This window comes from Rhincodon typus, chromosome 7, assembly GCF_021869965.1.
Source record: "Rhincodon typus isolate 14 chromosome 7, sRhiTyp1.1, whole genome shotgun sequence".
NCBI classification, from domain to species: Eukaryota; Metazoa; Chordata; class Chondrichthyes; order Orectolobiformes; family Rhincodontidae; genus Rhincodon; species Rhincodon typus.
The window spans coordinates 34,268,638-34,291,671 of record NC_063338.1 but is presented as its reverse complement, the minus strand read 5'-3'; the positions used below and the strand labels follow the sequence as shown (position 1 = coordinate 34,291,671).

At 39.8% G+C, this 23,034-nt stretch overlaps 1 protein-coding gene across 3 annotated transcripts in view; it reads left to right on the top strand.

Annotated features, from left to right (window-relative positions):
* The window catches only part of gulp1a (GULP PTB domain containing engulfment adaptor 1a), a 336,837-nt gene that overhangs the window by 57,698 nt on the left and 256,105 nt on the right, over positions 1-23,034 (top strand). For all 3 annotated transcript variants that reach the window (XM_048599477.1, XM_048599478.1, XM_048599480.1), the window contains exon 2: positions 18,517-18,651. The gene's annotated coding sequence lies outside the window, so the exon portion shown is untranslated. The remainder of the gene's footprint in view (positions 1-18,516; positions 18,652-23,034) is intronic.

Here is a 23,034-nt window from a genome sequence, read left to right as displayed (position 1 = left end):
TGTCAGTATCTCAGGTACTTAGCCTTTTTATCTGTCAGCCAGGGCTTCCTGATTGGGGCTGTTAATTTGGTCCAATCAGGAAACTCCTATTCTATGACCTCATTACAATCACTACACTTTTCGAAACAATAACTTTTTATCACAGTTGCTCATTTGAAAGCTTCTCCTGATTTTCATCTAAATTGCAACCTTTAACTTTATTTGTTGTCTTTTTCTAATTATAATTACACCTTCATTTTATTCCACATAACTCATCTCTTCCTCAAAGGTCAGGAATGGTTTATGTTTGTTGTATTCAATACTGGAATAAATTCCTTGGAGTAACTGTAAGTAATAAAATTGTTGTTTCAGAACTAAACATACATTTTGAAGTGTTTGTTCATCTGTGGGGCTAGCATCTGTAGTTTCTTCTTGACGAAAGATAAAGCCAATAAGTATGAATGGTGAACCAAATTCCAAACAAAGTTGTGTAAATTGAGCTACTTGAGTTTATTTGAAAAGATTTAAACTTGGTCCAAATCTGTGCTGTGAATAACGTTTGTGTTGAAGTGAATGGCATTACTGAATGCAAAAAATGATGCTGAAGTACAGGGTCATTTTTTTTGCAATTTTATTTCTTGCTGACTTCTTTTGAAATGAGAGGATTTTGATGCCTATTGTTTGCAGCTTGAACTCAAAAGCAAATTTGTTTGGTGATGTGTGGGCAACAATTTTAATAGTTGCCGTTGACTGATCAAAATGTTTTATGTGGGATGGGATAGGCTGGGGAATGAATGCAATAGAAGTGAATCTGAATCCATATTGATTTGAGCATAGAGAGAATAATACTTGGCTCAACTGAATGCCTTCTTTTCATTCTCTGATTTCTGGTACAATAAGGAGCCATTTGTTGACTCCACATCCAACAAGATTGCGATGTTGGCTGATGGGCAAGAAAATATTCAGATTGGGTCATTCTGCCCATGTTACTTTCCTGTGCTTTTTGAACTCCAAAATGTTCCAGAAAATCTGAATTTCTGACTTCAGACTATGGTTCTGACTAAGAATATGTCTAACTTGATATGATTCAGTTTATGTAAGGATAACATCATTTAAAAGAACGATCCTTGTATGCTAAGTTCCAATTGTTTCTTCTTGCTAGAAAATGTTAAATATTTACATTTTCCTAGAAAAGCTGAGTCTTTTGCTGAAAATCTGCATGAAGGTGCGAGCTGCCTTGCTCCTAGGTTGAAATTAGCTGGTGGGAAAACGTACCTTGTTTTAGTAGGAATGAGGGATTCATTATTTGCAAGTCATACACAAGAAAATCACCGAATGTATGCTGTGTTCAATAAAACAATGGTTAATTCAGTAGTCTGGACAGTACTTAGAATATTTTTGATTTAAATATTTCCACTGCTTTTGGTTTGAGTTCACTTGCCTTTCAAATTTTTCTTGTAGGTTAACAATGTAATCCTGAGTGATTGGGTGCTCTGCTTTACAAATTCCAGCACAACAATCTCTCTTGTAAAAAGTCATTTTGTTACCTTGGTAACTCCTGTACCTAATGCTGTTTCTTTTGTTGTGTTAAATGCTTCAGAATTTGTTTCTGAAATGTGTTTGTCTGTGTCAATTATGTGTTTTAATTTGGATGCGCAGCTTGTTTTTCCCGAAGCTCTCACTGTTCAACTCTCCTGAAACTCTAAAGCAAGTGTTAAAGGTACCTGTAATGGAATTATTGAGTATATTTCACATACAATCACATGTTGTTGATGTATCCCAGAATTGTATAGGTACTGTATCTAACTTTTTTTTACATTTCTTGTTCAGAATTCTTACTCTATCTTTACTGAAATTGCATTCAGTTGAGTATTTTGTACAATTTAAGTATTCTGCAAGTAAATATTACAGCAAGATAGATGATAACTTGTGAGATGGCACGTCTGTATTATAACGTATGATACTCTTTATGGCAGCCAATCACTTAAGAGTATGATTGTCCATCAAAGCAATTCCATTTCACTGGTCATGGCTTCTGTGGGCCCTTGTGTGGCTAATGGGCCTGATCCTAGAGCCACATCTCTGACCAAACATGTAGTAGGTGTTTCCAGGAAGTGGAATTGATCCTAGGCCTTGAGCTCATTGGCATTCTTTATCCAGTTCCTTTTTCATATTTGGGTATTCTTGAAGAATTGTCCCTTCATATAGGAGTTTCTCCAAGTCAGTTTATTCTGAGCAAGGGCCTCCCAGATGCCAGTGTCTCTGTTGCACTTCTTGAGGTAAGTCTTCAGGGAGGCTTTGAGATACCTCCTTGGTCCACATCTCAGTTGAGTGCCTTCCTTGAGCTGAGTGAAGAAGATTTCATTCAGCAATGAAGACCAATTCTTCAGTCTGCTTCTGCAAGAACATTAAGGCTCTTCCGAGAGAGGGGAGAGGATGTTGCTTCCACGTGCTGAAGTACCAGGCATGATGTCGGTGCTGTTTTCATCTTGGATTGCAACTGGTTGAGGTTGAAAAAGTTTTTCGTCCATCCTGCAGACAATATCCACATCACTGGGAAGTTTGTTCTTGCCGAGACGAAGAATGGTGGTGATGAAGATGGAGAAAGAAGTTGGGGTGATGACATATCCCTGCTTGACCACTGTCTCAATCTCAAAGGATACTGTTGATGCAGATTGTCACCGATGTCTTGTCATGGAGGAGATGGAGACTGTTGATGAATTTCACTGGAAGAGCTGGGCCTTTGACAGGATCTTCCATGGCACCACCTGACTATATCAAAAGCCTTAGTCAGATTGATTGTAGAGTAGTTGGTTATATTTTGGACAGTTGCCGAGCAGTGAAAATCATATCTATGGTTCCGCAGTTTGGTTGAAAACCACACTAGTTTTCAGGAAGGATTTCCTTTGAGACCGGGAGAAAGTGCCTAGTGATGATTTGGGCAATAATCTAGTGATGGAGGAGCTGAAGAAATCCCAGGTGCTATATTTATCAGCAAGGAGTATGCTGGCTAGCCAGTGACATCCAAGTCCCAGAAATTAATTTTTAAAAATTGCAGCTCCTTGGCTTTCTCAGTCCACTATTGGTTCTTGATTTCCCTCATTCTCCTTTATAATTCTGACTTTTGATGAGACCCAACGGTCTGTCCAGCAGTCTTCTGCACTGGTCATCACTTTGGTCATGAGATCATCTTTTTAGCCTCAGGAATGAAGGACGATGTATTTGATCATGTGCCAGCAGTAGATTATTGATGCTGCCATGACGTCTGGGAGATTTTGGTGGAGCAGTGAGTTGATGATGATCAGCTGGGACTCTGCACATTTGGTTAGCAGGAGAATCCCACTGGAGTTGCAATTCCCAACTCCTCCTTCCTTTCCAGTGGCTCCTTTCCAGAGTCGGGAGTCCTTTCCAACCCTGTCATTGAAGTGCCCAAGGAAGATAATTTTATCTTCCATCAGAATGTTGGCGAGTGTGATGTCCAGGGTGAATGATACTAGACAGCAGGTAATAAATGTTTTATCCTTTCCATAAAAATGAGGCATAGTTTTTATTATGTGTATTTTTTGCTGGTTTTGGCCAATTTTATAGCATCACACAATAGGGAATGATTTCAAATCCAGTTTAATTTGTTTTCCACTGAATATTTTCATTATATGCTGCCAGCCCCAGGAGCTACTTCAGTGTTCAGAATACTAAACTCAGTAACCTTAATAAGTATGTCAGCTGCAGTCAAGAGTAAAATGATTGAAGTTTTTTGGTAATATATAATGCATCATCACCCATTGGTCCTTGCAGAATTTCAAATGAATAAAGTAGCATTTTATTCACAAGGAGAACACCATTTTAAGACTGAAATGCACAAATCTACTGTATTACCCAATGAAACTGAAGTAACATAAAACATAAGAAAATCTGTCAACTTTGGCCTTTCAGAAGTTGTTCTATGTAGACATGAAGGTGAGGTAGTTGTATCAGTGGGGCTGTTTTGTGTCTGGAAAACTAGGAGAACAGGTTTCCCTTGGGTTCTGCCAAGTGCAACAGCAGGACCTGGTCTATATTTTGTCGGCTCCACATCCAACCAGTTTGAGAGGCTGGCTGGTGGGCCATTCAGTACACAGTTGGAACTACGGAATGGAGAACAAGGAGGGACTGATGGAAGACCTTGGGAGGGATTAGGGAAGTGGAGAGAAGATTGGAAGCATTGCCTATAAAAGATGATTCAAACCATAGTGTTGAGGGATGAAGAGATTTGAAGTCTTTCGGTGGCTGGAGAGAATCAGAAAGCCCTCAAAGGGTTGCTGTTTGTGAGATATTGGAAGGATTGGAGGATGGTTTTTGTTGAAAGGTGTCAGGAAAGTGGGGAATGAAATGTAAGGTTGGTGTTCATCTGCTTGGAGTGAGTGAATTAGTTGAAGTAGGCCCACTAGCCAAGTGGAAAAGCACTCAACTCCTCAATCCAGTAATTGGTGCCTTTCTTTCAGCTGATGGGTTTCCTAAGACTAGGCTTAAATTCTGAATAGTTGTTGAGACTGATGCTTAGAATTTTATATTATTAGGATCCCAGTTTGTGGTCCACTGGAAAGTTAGATCCCAGAATGAAACCTGGTTTGATAGAATATATATTTGTTTTTTTCAATTAGTTTGTGTGGTAGTTATCAAAACATTTTCACTAGAACAGTAGTTTATTCCACAAAATAAGAGCAAGTAAACATACTGAGCTATTAAAAGGCAGTGAGAACAATCTTAAAGTATGAGAAACCAAAGTGTCATCTTGTATTCCCAACTATCTGTTACACAGACACAAGTCTAGAGAAATTGAACTGCTACCTTAACTCTTTGGGATCCTACAAAAGTCACTCCTCTCAATTCCTTTGCCATGGCCTATGGAGATAATTTTGATCTATCCTTTCCAAGTCTGGCGACATGAAAGTTTCACAATTTGGAAAATGAAAACTTTCTCAGTTCTAATAAACTGCAGATTTTAAGCCAAACTCTTGTGGTTTGGAGGCTTTACAAACTAAAACTTTCCACTGAGGTCACTTTTTTCCCTGAACTTCTCCACGGAGAGGTTACAGTTTGTCCTACAGAATAAGGAAGTATGAGTTAGAAGATATAATCTGCTGTAAAACCATTGTGCAGCAGCACAATTTAGAAATGGAAGAAAGATGGAATTAGAGAGCATTTAAGAAACTGAAAATGAGATGAAAATATAATTCTAGTATTTTACAATCAACAATGATGTTTAACCTCTGAAGCAATTGGTTAGATTGTAAATATCACAACTTGAGCTTGAAAGTTTTTTTTGGTTGGGTAATTACATTAATGGATATAGAATGAAGATGGATAAGTGGAGTTAGATGCAGGCTGGTCATGATCTAATTGAGTCATGGAGCAGATTTGAGTGGCTGAAATGCCTGATTGTATTTCTCTATGTTATCAGAATTATGTACCTTTGTTCTGTATTCCCCAGGAAATTCTCTTTATCAGTTTAAATATCTTGATTAGAATGCTCTTTAGCCCTGTAAGAAGGCCTGAATACCAGCTGAGCACTCATACATTCACTTTGATGAATTTTCACCACCTCCCCTCTCACCATCACTCCCGGGCTAACATGATATAGCTATTCAGCCCTGCAGCTACTGATTACAGCCTTGGTTCCAACATCAACACAGAGCTGAGCTCTAGAGATGTGGAGAGAGTGACAGCCCTTGACATTGAGGCTGCATTCAAGCGGGTGTGGCATCAAGGAGACCTAGCAAAACTGGAATCGTTGGGAATGAAGGGGAAAATTCTCTGCTGGTTAGAGTCATATCTGGCACATAGGAAGATGGCTGTGGTTGTTGGAAGCCCGTCTTCTTGGCTCCAGGGCTGCAGGAGTTCCTCAGATTACTGTCTGAGGCCTAACCTTCAGCTGCTTCATCAATGACCTTCCCTCCATCATAATGTCAGAAATGGGGATGTTTGCCATTGATTGCACAACATTCAGCACCATTTGTGACTCCTCAGGTACTGAAGCAGTCCATGTCCAAATGCAACAAGATCTCGAGAATATCCAGGCTTGGGCTGACAAGTGACAAGTAACATTCGTGCCATGCAAATACCAGGCTATGACCATCTCTAATAAGGGACAATTTAACTACTGCCGCTTGACATTTAATGGGGTTACTATCACTGAATTCCCCACTACAAACATCTTGGGTGTTATCAGTGACCAGTAACTCAACTGACCTCATCACATAAACACAATGGCCACAAGAACAGGTCAGAGACAAAGAAATATTGCGGCAAGTAACTGACTGCCTGACTCCCAAAGCCTGTCCATCATCTACAAGGCATAAGTCAGGACTGTGATGGAATTCTCTCTGCTGGCCTGTGCAGCTCCAACAACACTCCAGAGGCTTGACACCATCCAGGACAAAGCAACCTGCTTGATAGGCAACACATCCACAAGCAAACACTCCCTTCACCACTGTTGCACAGTTAGCAGCAGTGTGTACTATCTACAAGTTGCACTGCAGAAATTCGCCAAAGATCCTCAGACAGCACCATCCAAACCCACGACCACTTCATCTAGAAGGACAAGAGAAGCAGACATATGGGAACACCACCACCTGCAAGTTTCCCTCCAAGTGACTCACCATCCTGACTTAGAAATATATTGTCATTCGTTCAGTGTCGCTGGGTCAAAATCCTGCAATTCCCCCTCTAAAGGCATTGTGGGTCAAACCAAAGCACATGGACTGCAGTGGTTCAAGAAGACACCTCACCACCACCATCTCAAGGGCAACTGGGAATGGGCAACAAATGTTGGCCAGCCAGCAACACCTATGTCCCATAAGTGAATAAATTGAAAAATCCTCAGCATCTGTGTCCATTCACAATGCCCATTAATTTTACTCCAAATCTTCAGCTTTTTGAAATGTCTGTTTCACGAAGAAAACTGAAGGGTCCAACGTTTTAAAATTTTTCAAATTCCATAATTTTTTTTGAAAATAATTTGACTTTTCAGTTACTCCAAATTGTGTAATATTAAAGAGTGGATCAAATTTATTATTTGTTTAAATTCCAACACAGAATTTTCATGTTGGCAAAGTTTTTTTTTGGTCACATTAGTGGTAGAAGTTTGTTTCTGTGCGCACTTCAGTGAATGCTAGTCTTTTCTCATTCAGATTCTTGCAAAGCCACATTGAGTCAGTATGATGGATTAATAATTAATGCTAATGATAAATCATTAATAACCAGCTTATTGCTCTCAATAGAGGACCTCTTCTAATGGAAAATAAAGTCACAACACGCATTTTAAACATTTGAAAAATCATTGGCATTTCTCTCCCTGAATCTTTAATTTCTTCATGTACAGGTGAACTGGTTTTCCAGGGTTTTATGTTTGGAAAAAATAACCTTGCGATACTTATACGGGCAATTTTACATTTTCTTTACAGCTAGGGACCAGAAATTGAGAGATTCTATTGCTATTAACCCACTTCTCAGTCTGCAGTCTGAGATTTATGAAAGGGGACATGTATAAGTCTAAATTAAGATGGCTCAGAATACTTCAAATGTTCTCCATTTTGAGCAGAGTCTACTTGTCCCATGATTTAATGTTTGCTGAGTTTTACAGTACAGGAGGAAGCTCTGTTTCTCTTAACATGTAATAAGTTTGATTCCATTCCCCTCACCACATAATCTTCAAATTTATTTCATTGGAATTTTTCCATTTTCCTTTTAAAAGCTATTTTTGAGCTTCCTTCAAATGTTCTTTATGGTTGTGCAATCTAATAGTGAACTATGTTTTATATCTTCTTTCTTTCAAAATTGCCCAAAATTATCAATATGTCCAAAATAGAGCATAATATTCTTACTGAACTTCAGCCATCAGTTTTCTAGCCTCAGTGTTGCTTTTCTCTTGGACTTGATGCATCTATTTGTTAAGCTTAAGGAGCTATATTCATTTACACTTTCAAATCGACATGCTATTATCCATGTTTAAAATCAAAAACGTTTTATAAATAAATAAAGAGCACAAATGAGAAAAAGAGTCGGACAAAATGAAAACTTGTGTGTGAAGATTGAAGTAATACCCAAGAATTCACCTGACTAATTTAGTTTCACAACTACTCTCTCTTTCCCTCTTCAGCTGTATTGGTCAGAATCGTCCAGAAAAGGCATGTTAATATGCTGCAGGTCAGGAAGCATGTGACATTTCTGCTGCTGGTATCACGTGATGGCCAGCCATTAAGCTACAAATACTTGAGGAGCATGGTGTGTCATGCAGTGTGGGCAGGCAGGAAGTTGATGCTTCTGATGTCAGCTCTGATCACAGCATTACAGGACGGATTTGAGTGCATAACGAAGGGTACAGAGCAGACATTAATGACAGTGTTACCAGAAATGGAAAACCTTAGCTATGATGAAAGATTGGGTGCAGTCATTTTCTTTGTAACAGCAGAGGTGCAGTGATGGCTTATAGAATCATGTATGAGATAGATGAAGTGGATAAGAAGAACACCTCTCTGTTAGCAGAGAAGTAAGTAACTGGGAAAATATTTTAAAGTAAATGGTAGAATTATTAAAGAGATTGAGGGACACTTTCATCTCTAGGGAGTTCATAACTCATTATCTGAAAGGGTAGTAGAGGCCTCATTGCATTTAAGAAAAACATTTGAATACTCTGAAATGTCATAATCTGCAAGACTTTAGATCAAGAGCAGGAATGTGATTGGGTTCTTTTTTATTTTGGTCGATGAGGACATAAGAGCATAAGAAATAGGACCAAGAGTAGGCCATTTAACCCCTTAAACCTGCCATGCCATTCAACAGGACCATGCCTGATCTGCCCCAGGTCTCAACTCCTGTTTTGTGCCAGAGATAGTAAGAACTGCCGATGCTGGAGTTCAGAAGAAGGGTCCCGATCCGAAACGTCAGCTTCCCTGCTCCTCTGATGCTGCCTGGCCTGCTGTGCTCCTCCAGCTCCATACTGTGTTATCCTGTTTTGTGCCAATTCTTCACAGCCCTCGACTTTCTGGTATTTCAAAACTTGACCTACCTCCTCTTTAAACACTTCCAGTGATCTGGCCTCCAAAACTCTCCAGGTAGAGAAGTCCAGACATTGTAAACCCTCCTTGGAGGAGACAATGATTTGCATCTGTTTTAAATGAATGTCTGCCTATTCTGAAACTACGTACCCTGCCACCAACAACCCGCCGCCCCCTCCCCCACCGCCCCAAAAACCTTGCTCATCTGTCGTCTTTGGGATGTTTACAGTGTCCTCAAATGTGAAGACTGATGCAAAGTATTGCTTTAAATTATCTGCCATTTCTCTATTCCCTAGTTCCATCGTCCAAGAATCTCCTGCTTAGTTTAGCCACTTTCTCTTCCTTATATACCCATAGAAGCTCTTGCTGTTTATGTTTGGATTTCTCACCAATTTACTTCTCACAATCCATTTTATCCTTCTTTTATTATTTGTCATCCACCACTGATTCCTAAGAAAGAAATTTCCAATCTCCTGACCTACACCCAATTTTTGCAGGTTTATATGCCTTAGTTTTTGATTGTATATTTTTCTTTGCCGTCTTTTGTTATCTACAGGTGGTTTATCATTTTCATTGAATCGATTTTTGATCTGAATGAATTTTGCTGAGCACTATGAAACATCTGTTTAAAAGCCTGCCAGTGTTCATCTATTGACTGTCCCCTTTGTCTATTTTCCCAGCCCAATTTAGACAGCACTTTCCTCATCTGTGGTTGCTCTTATTTAGATTGAGGACACTGAGAACTGAGTAGCTCACCCTAAAAAAACTGACTTTTAATTTCTCCTATGTTGAGATTACTAATACCCAGATGTTTCTTAACTACGTGGGTCTGTTATTAATCCTGACTCATTACACATTACTTGACCTTGAATAGCCTGTTCCCGGGATGGTTGTGTAATGTACTGTTCTAAGAAGGAATCTCTGAGGCAGTCTACAAGTTTGCCTTCCGTATTACAATGAAGAACAGAAATTGCTAGAGAAACTCAGCAGCTCTGGTAGCATCTGTGGGGAGAAAGCAGACCCTTCATCATGCCAAAGGACTCCATGTTAACTCTGCTTTCTCTCTACGGATGCTGTCAGACCCACTGAGTTCTGCCAACAGTTTCTATTTTTTGTTTGTTTCAGATCTTTAGCATCCGCAGTTCTTTGTTTTATTTTTACGTAATTCATGTCACCCTTGCCCATCTGACTTACCAATCAAATGCAGATTATAATCAGCTGTGATGATTGTATTAAATAAAAACCGAAAGAACTGCGGATGCTGTAAATCAGGAACAAAAACAAAGTTGCTGGAAAAGCTCAGCAGGTCTGGCAGCATCTGTGAAGGAAAAAACAGAGTTAACGTTTTGGGACCGGTGACCCTCCCTCATGACAATTGTAGTGCCCATACCTTAACTATTTCCCAGTTTATACTTTGTCTGACAGTGAGGCAACTCTTCAAGGGCTTATCGATAACTCTCTCCTTTAATACGTTTCCTTTGGTATTCTTATTTACACCCATGATTGTTTGAATAGCTTTCCATTGTGGCAGAGATCCTTCTATTTTGCTGTTTAATGATGAATCTAAACACCGGTTTCTCTCCACTGTCATATTAAATGTTGAAATAATATATTCTCCCTTTTACTGCTAAAATCTATTGCCTCACATTTCTTTACATTAAAATATCACCCACCATCTGTCATCCTAATTTGTTAAACAGTCTTTCTCTTTCGAAAGTTCTGCACTGTCCTGTTGACAGCTAGCTATAATCCTTTTTTTGTGTTTTCTGCAAATATTGATCGTGTGTTTTCATGGTCATATCTAGGGGAAAGGGGTTGCATAGTAGCTCAGTTGTTAGCACTGCTACCTCACAGTGCCAGGGACCTTGGTTTTGATTCCATCCTCGAGTGACTGTGTGGAGTTTGCAAATTTTCCCTGTGTCTGCATGGGTTTCCGCTGGGTGCTCCAGTTTCCTCTCACATTCCAAAGATGTACAGGCTAGGTGGGTTGGCCATGCTATTTTGCCCACAGTGTTCAGGGATGTGTAGATTAGATGTGTTAGCCATGGGAAATGCAGGGTAGGGGGATGTTCATCGGAGGGGTTGGTGTGGACTTGTTGGCCGAAGGGCCAGTTTCCACACTGTAGGGATTCTACGATTCTATGAATATGTTCTCAACACCAGTTGATACCAGTGAGGCAGCATTTATTAACTACTCGTCATTCTTCAACTTGTTAACACAATTCCTGTACAAACTGTCACTGTTGACTACATTTGCATGTGCTATAACTTTATTAACTACACTCGGGCACCCTTTAAATGTTTAGACATATGCCCTTCTCTACATTTGCTTTATCTACATACTCCATCATTTCTGCTTGAGGTAGAATTGGCCTTTTTCAAATCTTGCTCGTTTATTAACTGATGCCTGAAATTATTAATTTACTCCGATGTCATGGCAGAAGGTTCTCTGTTTCTTATTGCATCACCTGTAATTGTTCTTGTTCTTTTTGGCAGCTTGCTCTGGCACAAATTCTTTCAAATGATATTGGAAAGTGTAGGGGCAGATCCTTCACTATTCCCTCTGACTTCTCACTATTGTGTACCATTTTGACCCCTCACCATTTGTAATTTAAGTTCCAATTTTTTTTTGTACTATTTCCTTGTTGATAGATATGATTATTGCTCTGCTTACTCTAAGACCATGTCATTCCTGTTGTCTCATTCTTTTGTGAAATGGAGATGGTAGTGAATTGAGCTGAGGTACTATTTTAATAAAATCAGTTCCTCCTCTGCAAAAAATATTTGTTTCGTACTTCATTAGTTCCAACCTTTGTTCAATCATCCTTTTTATTTTGCATTTGCAATATCCCTTTGTTACTTACCCTTGTGTATCCTACTATATTTTATATTCTTTGAATTTCTTTTATGTTACAAATGTAGATTTATCATAACCAATCATTAAAATTTAAAGTTGTCTATGGTAGACTGATCCTAGCTGCATTTTTGTTGTGTAATTCCTCTATACAGAGGTTGGTGTGAAGGTTCTCTGCTTCTTCCTTAAAAGACCCCATCCCCTCCTTCACCTGACTGAACTCATTCTCACTTTGATTAACGTTGCCTTGAACTCATCTCACTTTCTCCAAGTCAAAAATGTAGCCATGGGTACTGACATGGCTCCCAGGTATGGCTGTCTCTTTGTGGAGATACGGAACATTCCTTGTTCCAGTCCTTCTCTGACCCCATCTGCAATTCCTTCCGTAATATATTGACGATGTCTTCAGTGCTACTTCCTGCTGTCATCTGGAATGGTAAAAGAAATCATCAGTCTTTCCTTTAATTTCCTTCCTTCTCTCAATTTTGCCTGGTGTCAATTTGACTCGTCCATTCCCATCCTTGACTTTTTCTCTGTTATCATTTCTAGAGAAAGACTGTGTCTACCAATACTTACTACAAGCCCACTGCCTTTGAGAGTTACCTCAACTGCATCCCCATTTCCTGCAAGGATTCTGGCCCATTTTCCCACTTTCTCCATCTCTGTTGCATCTGTTCTAATGGTGCCACCTTCCATTGAATTACCTCTGACATGACTTTGTTTTCTCTCAACCTGGGATTCCCCTCCATCCTGATTGATGTACCTTCAGCTGTATCTGACCCATCTCATACATTTCCACCCCCACCCGTTCCCCTCCTTCCCAGAACAAAAATAAGGTTCACCTTGTTTTCACTTCCCACCCCACCAATCTCTACATTCAAAGGATCATCTTATACCATTTCCGCCACCTCCAGCAAGATACCGCCACCAAACACACCTTCTCCAATCCACTCCCTGCATTCTGCAGGAACTTTTTTGTCCATGACACCTTGGCCCAGTCCTGCATCATGGCACCTTCCCAAGCAATCACAGAAGGTGTAAGAAATTAGAAATTACCATTAGAGAGGGAAACAGGAGTAGACTGTTTGTGCTGTCTTGTCTACTCTCGGATTCAATAGGATCATGGCTGATCTGACATTGCATACATCCACTTTGCTACATTTTCCCTATAATGCTTGATTCCCCTACTGATCTAGAATCTATCCACCTCAGCCTTAAATATACATAAGAACTCTACCCCCACAACTCTCTGTGGCAAGGAGTTCCAACCCTCAGAAGAAGTTCTTCCTCACCTCAGTCTTTAAATTGGTGCCCCTTAATTCTGAGACTATGCCCTGTGGTCTCAGACTCTGTCATGAGGGGAAACATCCTCTCAGCATTTACCCTGTCAAGTCAATCACGAATCCTATATGTTTCAGTGATACATCTTATTAATAGATCAAAGAATCCTCACAGTGGGGGAAACAGGCCATTCGGCCCAACAAGTCCACACCAATCCTCCCAAGAGCATCCCACCCAGACCCATCCCCTTAACCTATCCTGTAACCCTGCATTTCCCATGGTTAATCCACCTAACCTATACATCCTAACACTATGGGCAATTTAGCATGGCCAATTCACCTAACCTACACATCTTTGGACTGTGGGAGGAAACCAGAGCACCTGGCAGAAACCCACGCAGACACGGGGAGACAGTGTAAACTCCACACAGACAGTTGCCCGAGGTTGGAATCGAACCCAGGTCCTTTGCACTGTGATGCAGCAGTGCTAACCACTGAGCCACCATGCCACCTGTGCTCATTCTTCTATACTCCCAACCTGTTTAGCGTTTGCTCTTGAGGTAATTCCTCCATACCAGGGATCATCCTAATGAACCTCCTCTGAACTGCCTCCAATGAAATAATGTCTTTCCTTAAATAAGGGGCCCCAAACTGCTCACAGTCCTCCGGATGTGGTCTCACCAGCGCCCGCATCGTTGCAGTAAGCCTTCTCTACTCTCATACTCCAACCCCCTTGGGCCAACATTTCAGTAGCATTCCTGATAACTGCTTTACCAGTGTGCTAAAAGAGCTAAATTGAAAAAGAGGTAATTTGACAAGGGTGTCTTGAGTAAACAAAAGAATGAATTTATTCGTTACTAAAGGCAAAAAGAAATGACAGCATAACACACATTAGAATTGAGAAACCAGCCCAAAAACAGACAAAAGTTTAACAAAAATTGTCAGAGTCTGGGTCATGCATAATTTACTACTCAGCCATCCACTTATTTTGAGATTCGTGGCTTTGCAGGTTAGCCAAGTGGTTTTGTTTTGTTTTGTTCTGTTACTTTTTGAACTGGTTTGCTAACTAGTTTCCAGTGCTCGGAGAAAGAGGACAAGTTATCTGCATTACTGAGTCACTAGTAAATGTTACTCTGAATGTAACTTTTATTCTGCACCAGCACTTGAACCCAGGCAAGTACACAGAAGTACCTAAGCCTACTGGCATACACGGACCAGGAGTGAAACTCAATTTTAACCCCTTTTCCTGTTTATTCTTGAAAGGGAAAATGAAAACCGGTCACACGCCCAACCTGCTGCCTTTTTCCTCCATTACGGTCACTATCTGATACGTCACAGGAGATTACAATTCAGTTTGTAGTGCATTTTTGCCCTTGAAGCTTCTGTGAAACCTTCACATATCTCATTCCAGAGTTCCTCTCCAGACAACAGCCATTTTAAGCTGCATCAGCCCTCTTTTAAAAATCATAGGTTGGAATTAAAAGTTCAGTATGTACATGTAAGATTATGATCTGTGGTCATCACCTTCACTAATTTTGAAATTGAATTTTTGATTCCAAAGGCAAATTTTTCACACACATTATGGTTAGCAGGGGTTGCAGTGCTGACCCTTGTGAAGCACCGTCAGCCACCTTTAACTACACTGAATAACGAACTTTTACCCCCAATCATTGCTTTCTATTCTTGAAACCAACCAGCAGCCCATTTTGCCCACCGTTCCCTGACTCCACGTTCTCTAACCTTATTTACTAATTTATTACGGAGCATCTAATGATGTGCCTCTTAAATTCAAATATTGCCTATTAAATTACGGAGGCATGGGATTGAGGGTGATTTAGCGGTTTGGATCAGAAATTGGCTAGCTGTAAGAAGACAGAGGGTGGTGGTTGATGGGAAATGTTCATCCTGGAGTTCAGTTACTAGTGGTGTACCTCAAGGATCTGTTTTGGGGGCACTGCTGTTTGTCATTTTTATAAATGACCTGGATGAGGGTGTAGAAGGATGGGTTAGTAAATTTGCGGATGACACCAAAGTTGGTGGAGTTGTGGATAGTGCGGAAGGATGTTGCAGGTTACAGATGGACATAGTTAAGCTGCAGAGCTGGGCTGAGAGGTGGCAAATGGAGTTTAATGCGGGTGTGAGGTGATTCACTTTGGAAGGAGTAACAGGAATACAGAGTACTGGGCTAATGGTAAAATTCTTGGTGGTGTGGATGAGCAGAGAGATCTCGGTGTCCATGTGCCTCGATCCCTGAAAGTTGCCACCCAGGTTGATAAGGTTGTTAAGAAGGCGTACAGTATGTTAGGTTTTATTGGTAGAAGGATTGAGTTTCGGAGCCATGAGGTCATGTTGCAGCTGTACAAAACTCTGGTGCGGCCACACTTGGAGTATTGCATACAGTTCTGGTCGCCGCATTATAGGAAGGATGTGGAAGAATTGGAAAGGGTACAGAGGAGATTTACCAGGATGTTGCCTGGTATGGAGGGAAGGTCTTATGAGGAAAGGCTGAGGGTCTTGAGGCTGTTTTCATTAGAGAGAAGAAGGTTAAGAGTTGACTTAATAGAGACATACAAGATGATCAGAGGATTAGATAGGGTGGACAGCGAGAGCCTTTTTCCTCGGATGGTGATGGCTAGCACGAGGGGACATAGCTTTAAATTGAGGGATGATAGATATAGGACAGATGTCAGAGGTAGGTTCTTTACTCCGAGAGTAGTAAGGGCGTGGAATGCCCTGCCTGCAACAGTAGTAGACTCGCCAACTTTAAGGGCATTTAAATGGTCATTGGATAAACATATGGATGATAATGGAATAGTGTAGGTTAGATGGGCTTCAGATTGGTTTCACAGGTCGGTGCAACATCGAGGGCCGAAGGGCCTGTACTGCGCTGTAATGTTCTATGTTCTATGTTCTAAATAATCTGCAGTTATTAGACTTTTGACTCATCAATTGGATTATCTGAGAACAAAAAGAAAATACTTTTGTACTTTAAATCAATAAAGAAATAGATCACTTAAAAACGAGAACACACTTATAGCATTTTTCATGACTTGGGGTGCTTCAAACAAGTCCGGGGTGATGGCCTATTTCTGATAATTGAATAATCAGTTTCAGTGATACTGGATGAGGAACAAAAGTTAGCTGGTGCATTATGAGAATGTCCCTACTTGAACATTGCCATGGGATCTCATGTTCATGCAAGAAGGCAGCTGGAATCTTGGCTTAACATCTTATCTGAAAGTTGTCACTTTTGACAGTTCAGCAATCCCTTTATACAACACAGCAGTATCAATCAGGATTATGAATTGAGGACTGTGGAAGGAACCTCAACCCACAACCACTTGACCCTCTGCTATCATTGATCCAAGATTGACAGTTTCAGCTAAAGACAGATGAGCCAACCTGGAATGCAATGAAGCATATTTGCTAAGATTTGACTTGGATTAAGTGAGATCACCACAATATGTGGAGGCTGAAAATTATTCAAGACCCATTGTCAAGTTGAAGCCTTTCTGAACTGAATGTTGTAGATTCAAGTTTGGAGTCTCCATCCCTTCAGTAATCCCTGCCATTATCAAATACTTGACGAAGAAAAAATATCTAAGCATACTGGATTGGGTGTTGAAAAGTATTGCACTCAGAAGCCAAATGGCCACCTAGTATGCTATAAACTGTGCAAAAGAGAAAATGTTTCTATTTGTTTAAATCTTCAACACATCACTGAGAAATATTTCAAGTGTTTACAAACATTACTTTATGAATACAGTTTTGTTATTTGGGTAAATATCACATTTAATGCTCACACACATTTCACAACAGTAGGATTATGAATGAATAGCTCATCTGTTTTCATTGATTTGACTAAAAGAAGAATATTGATTAAAGACACCAGGGGAACCCCCTTCTGTTCTACAAAAACTCCAGTGGAATCTTTACTCTTGTGTTAACACTCAAATGTCCAACTTCAGTACTGCATTGAAATATCAGTTTAAGATTAAATATTTAAGTCCTGGATGATTTCCAAAATAATAAATATTTGTTAGTATAGTATTGAAATAAGTGGCCCCCTACCTTTAGCATCTTTGTACATGATTATTTATGTTAAGTTCAGCAATGCTCTACTGTCCCGGAATAGACTGAAAAGTTGATGCTGGAAATTAATTTACGTAGAGTAGACTTGAAATTTTAGAAGCATATTGGTCCTTTCTCATATTGCATCCAAAAAATATACAAAAATGACTAATTTTGCAGGAATATGCCTGTTCCAAGGACACTTGAAATGGATCTAGTGTTCTCTCAGCAATGGGTCATTTCCAAACAATATTATTTAATTTAACGCTTAAACGTGCCAACAACTGGTGGAAAGTTGATTCAAGGATGCTTCAGCTAAATTGTTTAGTGGTGAGTCTTTCATTTATTCTTTCTCTTTCACTATTATCTTTCACTGTTCCTTGGAAATTTTCTTCTCTCTCTGCATTTTTCTCTCTTGCTGGAATGAAGGGGGCTCACACAAAATGTGTTGAGCATGATTTCAAATTGTTTAAAAATGTTGCAAAAGGCAGATGCAAATACCTATTCATTCAGCCCTATAAAATGTTGAAGGTAAAGAAAAATTAATTTTCTACGTATCAACTGATATGCTGTTGACATCTTTGGAGATCACCACTGATGGTATTGCTATGTTTAGGGATCATTTTAATTTTTGTTCCAGGTAAAAAGAAACAAGTTAGATGACAGAAGTATATAATGAGTTACACAGTAAGTCAATTGTCAACCTGTGATGGACTATTTCATTTGTAGTCATGCAATACGGAAAGAAAAACCCTTTATTTCATATTATCAGAGCAAAAATTTCGCTATTGCAGCTGAGTTTGTACAATGTTCATTGTGGACTATATATATATATATGCCCAGAAGCTGGTGGATAAAACTGATTTCATAAAATCATACAATACTACAGTACGGAAGCAGGCTATTCGGCCCATTTGAGTCCACACCGACACTCTGAAGATCATACCGCCAGACCCAACTCCCTACCCTATCCTATCCCAGTAACCTTGCATTTCCCATGGCTAATCCACCTAGCCTGCACATCCCTGAACACTATGGGAAATTTAACATGGCCAATCCACCTAGACTACAATCTTTGGACTGTGGGAGGAAACCGGAGCACCCGGAGGAAATCCATGCAGACATGGGGATAATATGTAAACTCCACATATCCAGTCATCTGAGGGTGGAATGAACCCAAGTCCTTTGTACTGTGAGGCAGCAGTGCTAACCGCTGAGCCACCGTGCTGCCCTCATCCATTATGATTTCCAGGCCATGCCATTGGTTGTTGATTTTTCTTTTTTATATTTATTCCAGTTGCTGATGTTTAACTAAATGATGGACACCCAACTATTCGAAAGGAAAGGCATTGTTGTGGAATGAGAATCTCCCATCTTCAACTTGAACAGTGAGTGACTTAAAAAAGTCAAAGATTGCTTCTAATAAATTCAGGTGAGCTGCTCTAAAATGATGGTAGCAAGATGTAGAAGCATGTCTGTTATGCTTGGTCAGGCCTATGCAGTTGTGAGGAAGGTGGCATTCATAAAAGCTTTCTTCAATTGAACTAACTGTTGGCCTCAGGTTCATTTTGTCTTGATTTAGGAACTACAATTAATTTAGAATCTTTAGTACTTCAAATGTAATTTACCTGGTTCCAAAAACACGCAATGGGCCACACACTTGTCTTTATCTGTATAATAAGGACCATTCAGGTTCAATTCAAATCAATAGTTTTTGAGATCAATGATATTTTATCTCCATAAAATGGGGGAAAAATGTGTTGTCCCTATACAAGCACATTCATCTTTCCTCAAGCTGGTGGGGTATGTCGTTTGCTGTTTCAATGCTTGGGAAGCAAAAAAAGACTTTATGGAAAACCAGCATTTATTTTGTTACCCTGACAGTTTGAAGAGAGGAAAAAACAAGTCTGATTGATATGAGAAAAGCTGTTGTGGCAGAGTGGTGCAGTAAGAACACAAAGACATACGCAAACAAAATGAGTGGTAAAATCCGTCACATCCATATAGAGTTAATATTCTTGTTGAATTGCAGTAATAAAGTCTTGACATTACATATACAAGTCATTATGATCTGTAAGATTATTCTGTAATTTAATAGTTTTGCTTCATCATCTAGCTGTCTCCATTTATCAATGGCTTTATTATCTTGGTGGTTGAATTCCAAAAAAAAATGATTTTTTTTGAGAGCATGTTCCTATATTCAGGTGCTTTTGGGGATGATATTGACTAATGAACTGATCTTGGTAATTTCTATTGATATTTTCTTGAAAATATAATCTAGCGTTTACATTTGAAGGAAATATATCAATTAAACAATTTACTAAAATTGTTATTTTAATAGGGCCTAGATCTTTCCACAGTCTGACCTCTATCTTTTGAACTACCTCCTGCCTACACTCAGCTACATGTTGGATCCCTTGATAATCCTCTACCTTTGGTACATAGGTGAATGGCAGCAGCCACCACCTTCCCTGTGACACAACCAAGCAATGATGAGTTGCTGTTCTCTAATCAGGTTCTTGTTTTTATTTTTGAGGGGGGTGTCATGTGTTTTGGGATCCTTAATCTTGGGGAAAGCCTTTCACTACCCAGTTAAGTGCCTGACTGGCATTTATTGTAGTGGGTCTTCCTGAAAAGAGGTGACTGGCACCAATATTAACTTCTGCCTACAGGATTGGGTGAAAAAGTAAAGTGAAGGTTGAACCTCAACCATGACCCAACTAAATGACCAGAGTACATTTTTGAAGCTTAATGTTACTCTTCTTCCTATTTCTCATGCTTCTTGTAATTCGTTTTTGTGATTGGATTTGTACTTTTCCACTACTACCTCACCAACCACTGGGAGTAATCTCACTTTTTCTTTCATTATAACCTTTAACATCTTGAAGACCCCTATTAAATGACCTGCTAACCTTCTATGCAGTCGGAAGAAATGCTGTAATTTCACCTCTCTTTTTATAGTGTAAATCCTAATCCTTTTTTTGCCCACTTCCATGTACAAATTTTCCTGTTCCACTTAAAAGGTGCAAATGAGACATTATTTTCATCCTTACCCTTGCTTTCAAGATGGGCAAACATTTTTTTACGTGAGTTGTGTAACCATCACAGCTATCTTTTCTGTCTTCACAATCGTTACCATTGTCTGAAATGCCTGTTTTAATGTCAGCATATTTTAATATTGTTCCCTCAAATTCAAGTAAAGTTTTATTATTGTCTAAATAACAGCAGCTTCCAGTGCAGATCCTTGTAAAATACTACTAGTTGCACCTTACAACACTCAGCCGTCCAATCATTTTCACTAAGCCCATTCTTTCTAATTTATTGAACCATTTATTGCTGTCTTCAGTTTATTTTGTGTTACTTCAATAATTGATTATTGAAAATCTCCAAACACATTTACTTTAGCTATTCTTCCTTGTTTGTTCCAAGAAGATCTTTATTTTGTCAATTTATAAACAATTTCCTGTATGGCATCAATGATGCCAATGTTTGTGCCTGTTTAATTACAGGAGATAGCCTTGGTTGTCAACATTATTACTAAGTTTCACTGTATGTTTTCTGTATTTATAAAATAATCATCCAAAAACATTCCTTAGTTTATTTAGTATTCTTTTGTTAAACATTCTTTCCTTTTCAACAGTAAAGTGATGGAATGTGTCATTAACAGTTTATCAGGCATCACTTGCACAGCAATAACCTGCTCACTGATGCCCAGTTCGGGTTCCACCAGGGCCACTTAGATTCTGACCTCATTACAGCCTTGATTCAAGCATGGACAAAAGAGCTGACTTCCAGAGAGCGACTGCCCTTAGCATCAAGGCTGAATTTGCCTTAGTGTGGTAGAAGCCTGAGCAAAACTGGAGTCAGTGGACATCATGTGGCAAATTGCACGTGTAGTACTATGCACAGTTCTGATCATTGTTCTTATAGAAGGATGTTACTACAGTGGCAGTTCAGAGAAGGTTTACTAGACAAAACACATGAAATGCGTGGATCCTCTTGTGAGGAGAGGCTAGATATGCTTGACCTGTATCCCCTGGAGTTTAGAGGTGACCTAATTGAAACATATAAGATCCTGAGGGGACTTGACCAGGTGGGTGAGAAAGGATATTACCCCTTGTAGGAGAATCAAGAACTAATGAAAAATAAGGGGTCACCCATTTAAAACTAAAACTAATTTAAAAATAAATTGAGGGTTCATTTGGCTTTTAGAATTTCCTTCTTTAAAAGGCAGTGGATGCTGGATCTGTATATATTTTTAAGTCCGAGGTAGGCAGATTCTTGATTACCAAGAGGATAAAAGATTATTGAGGGTATGTAGGATTGTAGAGTTGCAGTTAAAATCAGCACAGCCCTCATCTTATTGAATAGTGGAGCAGGCTTGAAGGGCTGAATGGCCTACTCTTGTTCACATGTTTGTATCTCAGCTTCAGGACATCTCTGCAGGAGTTCTTCAGGGTAGTGTCCTAGGCCCAACCATCTTCAGCTGCTTCATCAATGACCTTCCCTGCATCTTAAGGTCACAAGTAGAGATGTTTGCCGATGATTGCACAAATGTTATCATCATTTGCGACTCCCCAGGTACTGAAGCAGTCCATGATCAAATAAAGCAAATAAAGCAAAACTTGGACAATGTTCAGGCTTGGCCTGAAAAGTAGCAAGAAACATTCACGTCACATAAATGTCAGGCAATGACTATTTCTGACAAGAGACAAGCTAACTATTGCCCTTGATATTAAGTGGTGTTACCATCACTGAATCCTCCATTATCAACATGATGGAGATTACCATTGACCAGAAACTGAGCTGGACTCACCACATGATCAGTGTGACTGCAAGACCAGCTCAGAGGCTAGGAATACAGCAGCAAGTAGCTCACTTCCTGACTCCCCAAAGCCTGTCCATTATCTAGAAGAGATGATAGTCAGGAGTGTGGCAGAATACTCCCCACTTGCTTGGATGAATGGAATTCCAATAACACTCAAAATCTTGACGCCCTGCCTGTCCAAGCAGTCTGCTTAATTGGCAGCACTTGATTACCCTTTAAACGTTCCCAGACCAGTATCTGAAACCTAAATGAAGGATAAAAATATGTGGAATGTTCTTGTCAGATAGGTAAGTTCCAGCAAATTGTTCGAATAGAATTGCAGAATCCCTGCAGCAAGCTATTCGGCCCATCAGGTCCGCACCGATCCTTCGAGGAGCATCCCACCCAGACCCAACCCCCTACCCTATCCCTGTAACGCTGCATATCACATGGTTAATCCACCAGACCTGCACCTCCCTAGACACTATGGGTAATTTAGCATCGCCAATCCACCTGATGTGCACATCTTTGTACTGCGAGAGGAAACCGGAGCACCTGGTGGAAACCTGGGCAGACACAGGGAGAATGTCTGTGTGAAGTTTACACAGTCACCCAAGGGTAGAATTGAACCTAGGTCCCTGGCACTGTGAGGCAGTAGTACTAACCACTGAGCTACTGTGTCGCCCCAAGTTGACTGAGATTTGCAAAGTTTACTAGCGAAGGAGATTCTAAGATGATCTTGATAGTTCTTGCTACATTAAATATCACTGGACTGGAGGTATGCCCAGTTGTCTTTTTACAATATTGTCATGCACGGAAATAAAGCCCCACCATTCTGAAGCCAATACAAATGTGAACTTTTGATTAAAGCAGCAAATTGCCTAATTTTATCTAACTGTCTAATTTGGGTGAAAAGAATATGCACACCAATATTTTCCATTAACAAGAAAATAGCAATTGTAATCAGAGATAGTAGGAACTGCAGATGCTGGAGAATCCGAGACAACA